This window comes from Hyperoodon ampullatus (assembly GCF_949752795.1).
Source record: "Hyperoodon ampullatus genome assembly, chromosome: 4".
NCBI lineage: Eukaryota > Metazoa > Chordata > Mammalia > Artiodactyla > Ziphiidae > Hyperoodon > Hyperoodon ampullatus.
The window spans coordinates 31643542-31656509 of NC_136917.1; the positions used below are offsets into that span (position 1 = coordinate 31643542).

Below are 12968 nucleotides of genomic sequence, written 5' to 3' on the forward strand. Positions count from 1 at the left end.
AATGAGGAATCAACTCAGTTGACAATACTAAGTCTCATGGATTCTAAGAAATTGTCCCATAACACACTAAGAATTAGTGGAGCATACACAATTCAAAATTAAGTTTTGTTTTTGTTTTTTTAAACATCTTTATTGGACTATAATTTCTTTACAATGGTGTGTTTAGTTTCTGCCAGAGCCCCCAAATCAGCTGCTCCAAAATTAAGTTTTTATTCTCTAAGTTCCATGCCCTAAGTGTCATTGTTTTCAGACTTTCTGAAAGTTTTAAGCAGAGGTACAGCAGTCTAACCACAGACGCATCTTGGGTAGATTTTTTAAACTGTTTTCATTTTCCTGCATAGGAATGAATCTTAAGACTCTGATTTTATGTCTCCTTTCATGATTGAGTCAGACGATTATAAGTACAGAGGAGAAAGTGGACAGGTGACGTGAAATCCAGGAACAGGGTCAACAGAGAGATCTACCCTGAAATGTCAGGTGCCAATTATTTCTATGACCTCACCTGTGTTCTTAGACATCCCTCCTATAGTTGATGCAGCAAGTGCTACCTACTACCCTCCCCTGTGTCCCCCAGAAAACTCCAAATAGGAAGGGCAAAGTGAGCAGGGAATCTCTACCAGGACTGACAGGAAAGTAACATGACTGTTTGGGGTGGCAGGGGGAAAACTGCCCAGATGCCCTGTGTCTGGACTCAGTCTGCCCAGAATGACTGGCTTCAACACTTTCTAACTCATGACCTGGTACCTGTTACATAAAATGCTGTGCTTCTTTCCTCTTACTATAATAATACTTAGGTGTGCACTTATAATTTGGGAGAAATTATGCAGATGTAATCAAAGAAGAAACATAAAAGTCATATCTCAGAGCCTGACACTTAGGAAGCCTTCAATAACATAACATAACATAACATAACATAACATAACATAACATAACATAACATCATAACTGATGTTATGGTTCATGTCATCCTCCTCATCCTCATCCTCATCGCCACTTTCATAACTATTTGAAGTGCTTAAGGGGAAGTTTACAGAGACCCATTTGCTGCTACAGTTGGGGAGATGCCAGCCAGAACCAGAACCAGTGAGGGTGGAAGCAGATCTCTGAATGAGAGTTCTCACACCCCAACCAGAACAAAGAACGTAAGCTTCAAAAGGCTTTATTCCAAAACTGTTTGTATTCGTGCCCTCTCATCTTTCTATACCAAATATCACATTTGTCCTCTGGAGGAGGAAATCCCAACCAGAACCAAGAACATAAATGTCACAGGGATCTAATCTGAAATTTGTATACTGGTGTCCCCCCATCTCTCTGTCCCAACTGCCATGTTTGTCTTGTTGAGGAAAAAATCATGCCCCAACACTCCCTTCATCCATCACTTTCTCCCTCAGCACTTACTGGGCTGGGCTGCATCTCTGCTGGAGCATGACCAAGGAGCACAGGTTCACTGCCCCTCTCCTGCCTGCTGTGTGATCAAGTCTCAGGGTGTGCCCTCAGGAATGGCAGGAAGACAGACTCAGGCTGGGACCTTCTGATGCAGCTTCCTACAAAGGATGGAGACACAGGTGGGGAGCCACAATGTTAGAACTGGCCAATTAATGAGCTGAAGACACTGGCCAATTATTTACAATGGTATGACCTTAGAGCTCAATGTCCAAAGCTCATAATTAGCCAGTTGGTCCACATTGTCCCAATCTCTGGAGACTTGCTAATATTAACGGAACAGAAAAAGGATAAAAGTGAATGTCCTGGGAAGGATCTAGGACCCTCTTCCCCTCAAGAGGAAATTCACCTGTACTCTTGCTTCTTACTTCTAACTTGCAGGATTCTAACATAAAACTCAGACTTTTTTTTCTCGATTTAACCACTCAATGTGTGGTTTTGTTATCTACAAATCCATTGTATCAATCATGAAATCTATGCAGCGCTAGGTCTATACCAAGGATGTGATACTTTCCATTTTCACAGTTAATATTCGTCTCTAAGGATAACTTATTATTTTCATTTCCTTACCCTTGCTCAGCTGGCATTAGATATGGTAGAGATTACTGGGTTGGACATTTTTCTTTCCTTCTTTTTGTGTGTGTGCTAATTTGAATGAATCTTCATTTCTAAGTTTTTTCTGTAAATGAATTACATTGGCATATTAGAAAACTATTGACTTTTACTTATTCTTTAATACCTGATACTTTAATTAAATATTTCAGTGGGCCTCCCAGAAGGTTGCAGTCAAGATCAGCCAGGGCTGCAGGCATCTCAAAACTGGATCAGCAGATGTCCACTTTCAAGCACACTCACGAGGCTGTTGGTAGGATTCACCTGTTCACAGAATATTGTACAGAGAATTCTTTCAGTTCCTTGACACATGGCCTCCTGGTTGGGCAGTTGGTTTTTATCAATATGAGCCATCAAGAATGCAAGAGAGAGGTAGCAAGAAGAAAGCCAGATTTTTTTTTACTCTATTCTCAGCAGGGACTTCCCAACCTTTCTTCCACATTCTCATTGTTGGAAGTGGGTCTCTATGTACATCTCACCCTCAATGGCAGTAAGATACACAAAGCAATGAAAACCAGGAGTTGGGATCAGTGAGAGTATCTCAGATACTGCCCACCACACAGGGCTCATCCTCTATAAGGACTATGTGCTCCAAGCAATTCAAGACTCAGGCCCTGTCCATCTACTTTTCAGCATATCCCCAAATTAGTCACACCACCATGATCTCAACAAAAATTCCCTGGACACAAACTAGCATATGGGTAGAAATTTCTCTCCATTGGGTACAGCATTTCGTACGACAGACCTCACTCTACTGCTTCAGGTCATGCAGTCTCAAGTAGACACCCTTGTTTCTGATGCACTAGGAGAGCCCCTCCATCAACACCAGGCCAATCTACAGCTATTCCATGGCCAAACGTAAAAAATGTTCCCAGGGAACATGATTTCTTTTAAGTAGAGATGAATCAACTCACTCCAGAATATATATTTTCGTTAGATTTCATTGTGGTCTTAGATCTTGAAGACTTTAATAAATAAAATGTGCTTGGGCTCACCTGTTTTTTTCTACATATGTTTTTGTTTCTAAATATGTTTATGTTTCTACATATGTTTATGTTCCAACAAGGAAAAGTGATAACATTCCAAAGTGATAACATTATTGCCATGTTCTTTGCAGCATCATCCACAACAGCAAAAAATGGAAACAACCTAGTTTCCATTAATGAATGAATGGATAAATAAATGTGATAAACTAATAGTACATACAATAGAATATTATTCAGCCATGGGAAAGAAGGAAATCCTGCCACTTGCTACAATATGGGTAAAATTTGAGGACATCATGCTAATTGAAATAAGTCAGACGGAGAAAGACAACTAATGTATGATCTACATTATATGTGGAATGTTTAAAATATTGAACTCATAGAAACAGAGAGTAGAATGATGGTTGTCCATAGCTGAGGGGTGATAGAAATGGGGAGATGTTGGTTAGAGTTACAAGATGAATAAGTTCCTGATGTAATACACATTATGGTGATAATAGGTAACACTATGGTCTTGTGTATAATAAGATTCAGTCATGCAGTGAATATGATTTACAAAGAATCCAAGACACCCACCAGTCTCATTAAAGAAACACCAAAAAAAGCAATATTTCAGGTTCTAAGCAAGGAGAGAAGTGAAGGCCATAGAGCTACAAAAATGAGGTGGTGAGAAAGGTAGAAGTTGCAGGTGTACATGTATAGTTTTACTGAATTTTCCAACCTACACTCCAAATGGATGGCCGAGGTACTGAGATTAATTTGTTTTGCTGAGTAACCTCGACATGGCACTCTTTTTTTTCGGTACGCGGGCCTCTCACTGTTGTGGCCTCTCCCATTGCGGAGCACAGGCTCTGGACGCGCAGGCTCAGTGGCCATGGCCCACGGGCCCAGCCGCTCCGTGGCATGTGGGATCCTCCCGGACCGGGGCACGAACCCGTGTCCCCTGCATCGGCAGGCGGACTCTCAATCACTGCGCCACCAGGGAAGCCCCACATGGCACTCTTGATGTCATTGTTCCTAAGACTATAGATGAAGGGTTTCAGTATGGGGGTGACCACAGTGTACACCACTGAGGGCACTGCATCCTTCCTGGGAGATTGTGAGATGGCTGAGCTGGAGTACACCCCAAGTCAGGTTCCATAAAATAAGCAAACAAGTGACAGGTGAGAACCACAGGTGGAAAAGTCTTTATACTTACCTTCTGATGAGGGGACTGAGAATAGAGGAAAGAATTTTAAAGTAAGAGAAAAATATCTCCGAGAAGGGAAAATCCAGAGGTGGCAACAATAAAATACAGGACTATGTTATTAGTGAAAGTGTCAGAACAGGCTAGCTTGAGGAGTTGAGGGTCACAGAAGAAATTAAAAATTTCCACATCCTTGAAGCAGATAAGTTGTAATGCAATCAAATTGTGCACTTGGGAGTCCAAAAGGCTAACAAAAATAGACACCGAAATGAAGATGCAACAGAGGCTTGGGTTCATGATGATCTGGTAGTGCAGTGGGTGACAGATGGCCTCACACCAGTCCTAAGCCATAGCAGTCAGAAGCATACTATCCATACATCCAAAAAGGATAAAAATAGGCATCTGTGTCAGGCAGCCCACAAAGGAGATGACTCTGCTGTGGGTTTGGATGTTGACAATTATCTTGGGGATGGTGGGGGAGAAGAAACGAATGTCAACCAAGGACAGGTTGGAGAGGAAGAAGTACATGGGGGGGGGTGGAGGTGGGAATCAGAGGTAACAGCCAGGGTGATGAGCAGGTTCCCCAACATCATGACCAGGTACATGGACAGGAACAGTCCAACAAGGAAAGCTGCAGTTCTGGATCATCTGGTAATCCCATGAGGAAGAATTCTGAGACACATGTTAGATTTTGTGGTTCTATGTAGCTTGTACAACTTTTGAAAAAGAAAAGAGGTTTGGAAGAAAGGAAACAAGTAAATAGCATGTAACATTGTGTCCATATTTTTGATTAAAGTGACTCATAAGCAAAGTATTCACATTTGGGGTCATATACCTTGTTACCTCTAGAAATATTTCTCAGCACGACAAATTCTATCTGCTTAGAACTGTTTCCTCATTGGTTTTTATGCTATTCACCTCTTGCTATACACAGCTACTTTATAAAACCCAACTTAAGGGTAAAAAGGGAGGAAGAACATTAGAGATAATACATCCACGATCTCAGTAAGATACAGCCTACTTCTTTAGAAAAAAATATAAACCTTTAAGAAAAAATATAGTTAGAATTTAAATATATTATGGCATAGTTATATAAACAATATTCAGATACAATTCTAAACATTTCTTTCATTTAGAATATTTACAAACACTCTATGAAACTCAGGACTGTGTCATCTACATTCTAATTTAAAGATGAATGTTAATAATCAGAAAACATTTTTATGTGATCTTCAGAGTTGTATCATTCTTTGGTTTTTCTATCTTCCCTCTTTCATGAAATAAGTGATTACTCAAATATCAGGGTTGTGTGTTTTTTTTTTAACATCTTTATTGGAGTATAATTGCTTTACAATGGTGTGTTAATTTCTGCTTTATAACAAAATGAATCAGTTATACATATACATATGTCCCCATATCTCTTCCCTCTTGCATCTCCCTCCCTCCCACCCTCCCTATCCCACCCCTCTAGGTGGTCACAGAGCACCAAGCTGATCTCCCTGTTGTATGCAGCTGCTTCCCACAAGCTATCTATTTTACGTTTGGTAGTGTATATATGTCCATGCCACTCTCTCACTTTGTCCCAGCTTACCCTTCCCCCTCCCCGTATCCTGAAGTCCATTCTCTAGTAGGTCTGCATCTTTATTCCCGTCTTGCCCCTAGGTTCTTCATGACCATTCTTTTTTTTTTCTTAGATTCCATATATATATGTTAGCATACAGTATTTGTTTTTCTCTTTCTCACTAACTTCATTCTGTATGACAGACTCTAGGTCCATCCACCTCACTACAAATAACTCAATTTCGTTTCTGTTTATGGCTGAGTAATATTCCATTGTATATATATGCCACATCTTCTCTATCCATTCATCTGTCGATGGACACTTAGGTTGCTTCCATGTCCTGACTATAGTAAATTGAGCCACAATGAACATTTTGGTACGTGACTCTTTTTGAATTATGGTTTTCTCAGGGTATGTGCCCAGTAGTGGGATTGCTGGGTCATATGGTAGTTCTATTTTTAGTTTTTTTAGGAAGCTCCATACTGTTCTCCATAGTGGCTGTATCAATTTACATTCCCACCAACAGCGCAAGAGGGTTCCCTTTTCTCCACACCCTCTCCAGCATTTATTGTTTGTAGATTTTTTGATGATGGCCATTCTGACCAGTGTGAGATGATATCGCATTGTAGTTTTGATTTGCATTTCTCTAATGATTAATGATGTTGAGCATTCTTTCATGTGTTTGTTGGCAATCTGTATATCTTCTTTGGAGAAATGTCTATTTAGGTCTTCTGCCCATTTTGGGATTGGGTTGTTTGTTTTTTAGTTATTGAGCTGCATGAGCTGCTTGTAAATTTTGGAGATTAATCCTTTGTCAGTTGCTTCACTTGCAAGTATTTTCTCCCATTCTGATGGTTGTCTTTTCATCTTGTTTATGGTTTCCTTTGCTGTGCAAAAGCTTTTAAGTTTCATTAGGTCCCATTTGTTTATTTTTGTTTTTATTTCCATTACTCTAGGAGGTGGGTCAAAAAAGATCTTGCTGCAATTTATGTCAAATAGTGTTCTGCCTATCTTTTCCTCTAAGAGTTTGATAGTGTCTGGCCTTATATTTAGATCTTTAATCCATTTTGAGTTTATTTTTGTGTATGGTCTTAGGGAGTGTTCTAATTTCATTCTTTTACATGCAGCTGCCCAGTTTTCCCAGCACCACTTATTGAAGAGGCTGCCTTTTCTCCACTGTATATTCTGGCCTCCTTTTTCATAGATTAGGTGACCATAGGTGCGTGGGTTTATCTCTTGACTTTCTATCTGTTCCATTACCTATATTTTTGTTTTTGTGTCAGTACCATACTGCCTTGATTACCGTAGCTTTGTAGTATAGTCTGAAGTCAGGTAGCCTGATTCCTCCAGCTCCGTTTCTCTGTCTCAAGATTGCTTTGGCAATTTGGGGTCTTTTGTGTTTCCATACAAATTGTGAAAATTTTTTTGTTCTAATTCTGTGAAAAATGCCATTGATAATTTGATAGGGATTGCATTGAATCTTTAGATTGCTTTGGGTAGTATAGTCACTTTCACAATATTGATTCTTCCAATCCAAGAACATGGTATATCTCTCCATCTGTTTGTGTCCTCTTTTATTTCTTTCATCAGTATCTTATTGTTTTCTGCGTATAGGTCTTTTGCCTCCTTAGTTAGGTTTATTCTTAGGTATTTTATTCTTTTTCTAGTGATGGTAAATGGGATTGTTTCCTTAATTTCTCTTTCTGATCTTTTGTTGTTAGTGTATAGGACTGCAAGAGATTTCTGTGTATTAACTTTGTATCCTGCAACTTTACCAAATTCATTGATTAGTTCTGGTAGTTTTCTGGTATAATCTTTAGGATCTTCTATGTAAAGAATCATGTCATCTGCAAACAGTGACAGTTTTACTTCCTCTATTCCAAGTTGGATTCCTTCTATGTCTTTTTATTCTCTGATTTCCATGGCTAGAACTTCCAAAACTATTTTGAATAATAGTGGTGAGAGTGTGCACCCTTGTCTTGTTCCTGATCTTAGAGGAAATGCTTTCAATTTTTCACCATTGAGAATGATGTTTTCTGTGGGTTTGTCATATATAGCCTTTATTACGTTGAGGGAGTTTCCTCTATGCCCACTTTCTGGAGAGTTTTTAATCATAAATCAGTGATGAATTTTGTCAAAAGCTTTTTTCTGCATCTATTGAGATAATCATATGGTTTTTATTCTTCAGTTTGTTAATATGGTGTATCACATTGATTGATTTGCATATATTGAAGAATCCTTGCATCCCTGGGATAAATCCCACTTGATCATGGTGTGTGATCCCTTTCATGTGCTGTTGGATTCTGTTTACTAGTATTTTGTTGAGGATTTTTGCATCTATGTTCATCACTGATATTGGCCTGTAGTTCTCTTTTTTGTGATATCTCTCTCTGGTTTTGGTGTCAGGGTGATGGTGGCCTCATAGAGGGCTTGGGAGTTTTCCTTCCTCTGCAATTTTTTGGAAGAGTTTGGGAAGGATAGGTGTTAGCTCTTCTCTAAATGTTTGATAGAATTCACCTCTGAAGCCACCTGGTCCTGGATTTTTGTTTGTTGGGAGATTTTTTTTTTTTTTTTTATGTTGGGGTAGGAGTTTATTAATTAATTTATTTATTTTTGCCGTGTTGGGTCTTCGTTTCTGTGCGAGGGCTTTCTCTAGTCGTGGCGAGTGGGGGCCACTCTTCATCGCGGTGCGCGGGCCTCTCACTGTCGCGGCCTCTCTTGTTGCGGAGCACAGGCTCCAGATGCGCAGGCTCAGTAGTTGTGGCTCACGGGCCCAGTTGCTCCGCGGCATGTGGGATCTTCCCAGACCAGGGCTCGAACCCGTGTCCCCTGCATTAGCAGGCAGATTCTCAACCACTGCGCCACCAGGGAAGCCCCTGTTGGGAGATTTTTAATCACAGTTTCAATCTCATTACTTGTGACCAGTCTGTTCATATTTTCTATTTCTTCCTGGTTCAGTCTTGGGAGACTGTGTCTTTTTAAGAATTTGTTCATTTCTTCCAATTTGTCCATTTTATTGGCATACATGTGCTTGTAGTAGTCTCTTATGATCCTTTGTATTTCTGTGGTGTCAGTTGTAACTTCTCCTTTTTCATGTCTAATTTTACTGATTTGAGCCCTCTCCCTTTTTTCTTGATGAGTCTAGCTAAAGTTTTATCAATTTTGCTTATCTTTTCAAAGAACCAGCATTTAGTTTCATTGATCTTTGCTACTGTGTTCTTTGTCTCTATTTCATTTATTTCTGCTGTGACCTTTATGATTTTTTTCCTTCTATTAACTTTGAGTTTTGTTTGTTCTTCTTTCTCTAGTTGCTTTAGGTGTAATGTTAGGTTATTTGAGATTTTTCTTGTTTCTTGAGATAAGATTGTATTGCTATAAAGTTCCCTCTTAGAACTGCTTTTGCTGTATTCCATTGGTTTTGGGTGGTTGTGTTTTCATTGCCATTTGTTTCTAGGGTTTTTTATTTTTCTTCAGTGATCCATTGGTTGTTTAGTACCATATTGTTTACCCTCCATGTGTTTGTGTCTTTTTACAGTTTTTTTTCTTGTAATTGATTTCTAATCTCATAGTGTTGTGGTCAGAAAAGACACTTGATGTGATTTGAATTTTCTTAAATTTACTGAGGCTTGATTTGTGACCCAAGATGTGGTCTATCCTGGAGAATGTTCCATGTGCACTTGAGAAGAAAGTGTATTCTGCCACTCTCCAATGGAATGTCCTATAAATATCAAGTAATTCTATCTAGTCTAATGTGTCATTTAGGGCTTGTGTTTGCTTATTAATTTTCTGTCTGAATGATCTGTCCATTGTTGTAAGTGGGGTTTTAAAGTCTCCCACTATTACTGTGTTCTTGTTGATTTCCCCTTTTATGGCTGTTAGCATTCACTTTATGTATTGACATGCTCCTATTTTGTGTTCATAAATATTTAAAATTGTTGTACCTTCTTGGACTGATCTGTTGATCATTATGTTGTGTCCTTTCTTGTCTCTTGTATCAGTCTTTATTTTAAAGTCTGTTTTGTCAGATATGAGTTTTGCTACAATAGCTTTATTTTGATTTCCATTTGCATGGAATATCTTTTTACTTCCCATCACATCCAGTGTGTATATGTCCCTAGGTCTGAAGTGGGTCTCTTGTAGACAGTATATATACAGGTCTTGTTTTTGTATCCATTCAGCCAGTCTGTGTCTTTTGGATGGCACATTTAATCCATTTATATTTAAGGTAATTATTGATATGTATGTTCCTGTTGTCATCTTCTTAAATGTTTTGGGTCTGTTTTTGTAGGTCTTTTTTCTTCCTTTCCTCCTCCGTTCTCTGCTCTTGTGTTTCTTGCCTAGATAATTTACTTTGCCAATTGTTGTAAAACTGCTTTGGTGGTGCTGAATTCTCTTAGCTTTTGCTTGTCTGTAAATCTTTTGATTTCTCTGTCGAATCTGGATAAGAACCTTGCTGGGTAGAGTATTCTTGGTTATAGTTTTTCCCTTCCATCACTTCAAATATATCCAGCCACTCCCTTCTGACCTGCAGTATTTTTACTGAAAAATCAGCTGATAACTTTATGGGGATTCCCTTGTATGTTATTTGTTGTCTTTCCCTTGCTGCTTTTAATACTTTTTCTTTGTATTTAATTTTTGCTAGTTTGATTAATATGTGTCTCAGTGCATAGAGAATGGACTTGAGGACATGGAGAATGGGAAAGGTAAGCTGTGATGAAATGAGAGAGTGGAATGGACATATATACACTACCAAATGTAAAATAGAGAGGTAGTGAGAAGCAGCTGCATAGCACAGGGAGATCAGCTTGGTGCTTTGTGACCACCTAGAGGGGCGGGATAGGGAGGATGGGAGGGAGAAGCAAGAGGGAGGAGATATGGGGATATATATATATATAGATAGATATTCACTTTGTTATAAAGCAGAAACTAACAGACCATTGTAAAGCAATTATACTCCAATAAAGATGTTAAAAACTCATTATGTGTCTCAGTGTGTTTCTTCTTCGGTTTATCTTGTATGGGACTCTCTGTGCTTCCTGGTCTTGGGTGACTATTTTCTTTCCCATGTTAGGGAAATTTTTGCCTATGATCTCTTCAAATATTTTCTCAGACCCTTTCTCTTTTCCTTCTTGTTCTGTGACCCTTATAATCCGAATGTTGGTGTGTTTAATGTTGTTCCAGATGTCTCTGAGACTGTCTTAATTTCCTTTCATTCTTTTTTCTTTATTCTGCTCCTTGGCAGTTATTTCCACCATTCTATCTTCCAGTTCACGTATCTTTTCTTCTGCCTCAATTATTTTGCTATTGATTCCTTCTGGTGTATTTTTCATTTCAGTTATTGTCTTATTCATCTCTTTTTGTTTGTTATTTAATTCTTCTAGGTCTTTTTAAAACTTTTCTTGTATCTTCTCATTCTGTGCCTCCATTCTATTTTTGAGATCTTGGGTCATTTTTCTTGTCATTACTCTGAATTCTTTTTCAGACAGATTGCTTAACTCCTTTTCATTTAGTTGTTCTTATAGTATTTTATCTTGCTCCTTCATCTGCAACATGTTTTTTGTCATCGCTTTTTGTCAAACTTACTGTGTTTTTGGTCTCCTTTCCGCATGATGCAGGATTGCAGTTCTTCTTGCTTCTGGTGTCTGCCCTGTGTAGGTGAGGTTGATCCAGAGGCTTGTGCCATTATCCCCTTGATAGGACATTTGTTTGGTGTTGTGATCAGAGCCTGCCCTAGATACTGAGCAGTGCCTCCCCTTTGCTACATGGTTGTCACTGCCCTGTCAGGCTCAGGGTCTGCTCCCTAGTTGTTGGAGCAGAGACCCCCAAATCTGTTTCTTAGCTGTGTTTCTGATCTGCAGTGTGAGGTAGCCAGGATTGGAGCACTCCCACTGGGAGGGAAGACACTTAGTTTTCCTCTTTTGGAGCTGTTCACCTGTGAATGTGCTCTGTTGTGTCCCCTTTCACCTGTTCTGTGGGCTCACAAAATATACGGTTGTTGGCATTGCTCTCAGTCCCACCTTAACTGAGGGCACGCTGGCAATTTGTCCTGGTGACTCTCAGGCATTTTTTTCACCTGGCCACCAGTGCAGATCCACTGAGGTCAGGTCCCAGTAGTAGTTGTGCACCTGGACCCACTGTGGGAGCTATGGTGGCAGCTCAGACTCTGGCCTGGCCCAACTCCCATGTATATGTGCCCACAAATCCCACAGCCACTAAAGCCAGACCTGTCCCAGCTGCAACAGCACGTGTTGTCCTTTTGGATGTTTTGCAGGTGCTGAATTAAGGAAGCCATCAGCAGAGGTGTAACTCTGCAGTTCACACAGCCACGAGGAGAGATTCACCTCTTCTTCCTTAGTCACACAGCCCCTGGCTCTCAGCTGTGGTTTCAGCCCCTCCTCTGGGAAAATTTCCTAGTGGGGGGAGCTTTCTGCAACCTCCCAAGACTGCAGGGCAGGTCCCGACACCCACTGGTGGATTTCCTAGTAGCAAGAATTTCTGCATTCTCCCAGGATGGCGGGGCAGATCCTGGCACCTGCTCACAGATTTCCTAGTTGGGGGAGTTATCTGCACCTCCCAGGACAGTGGGGGCAGGTCCTGGCACCCACCAGCAGATTTCTCAGTAGCAAGAGTTATCTGCGCCCTCCCGGGACAGCAGGGCATGTCCCAGTACCCACTGGCAGATTTTCTAGTAGTGAGAGGTTTCTGAGCATTCCCAGGACAGTGGGGGCAAGTCCTGGCACCTGCTGATGGATTTCCTAGTGGGATGAGTTATCCACGCCCTCCAGGGACAGCAGGGGGCTTCAGCAGGCACTGACAGATGTCCTGGTTGTGGAAGCTATCCGCACCCTCCTGGGACAGCAGGGCAGGTACCGAAATCTGCTACTGGCAGATTTCCTAGTAGCAAGGGCAGGGGAGGGTCCTGGGGTCTGCTGGCAGAATTGCTAGTGGCTGGATCTGCATGTGCCCTTCCGAGTCAGTGGGGACATGTCCTGTGACCCGCTGGCATAATTTCTAGTTTTGGGAGCTGTCTGCGCCCTTCCAGGTCAGCAGGGGTAGGGCCTGGCATCTGCCCAAGGGTCTGGAAGAGGTGGCCAGTGCCTGCCTCAAGAGTCCAAGATGGCGGCGGTGACTTGCACCTGCCCCTAGAGCTCCTCTAGGTGGTGTCCTGTTGCCTGGGAGC

General features: G+C 40.8%; 1 pseudogene across 1 annotated transcript; it reads right to left on the reverse strand.

Moving 5' to 3' along the window:
• Window positions 1-1516: 1516 nt before the first annotated feature.
• LOC307051141 (olfactory receptor 7E178-like) lies at window positions 1517-4888 on the reverse strand (annotated as a pseudogene). Its single transcript has 2 exons — window positions 4035-4888; window positions 1517-1544 (listed from the first exon to the last, which is right to left on the reverse strand). The product of its transcript is annotated as an olfactory receptor 7E178-like (transcript).
• Window positions 4889-12968: the final 8080 nt, after the last annotated feature.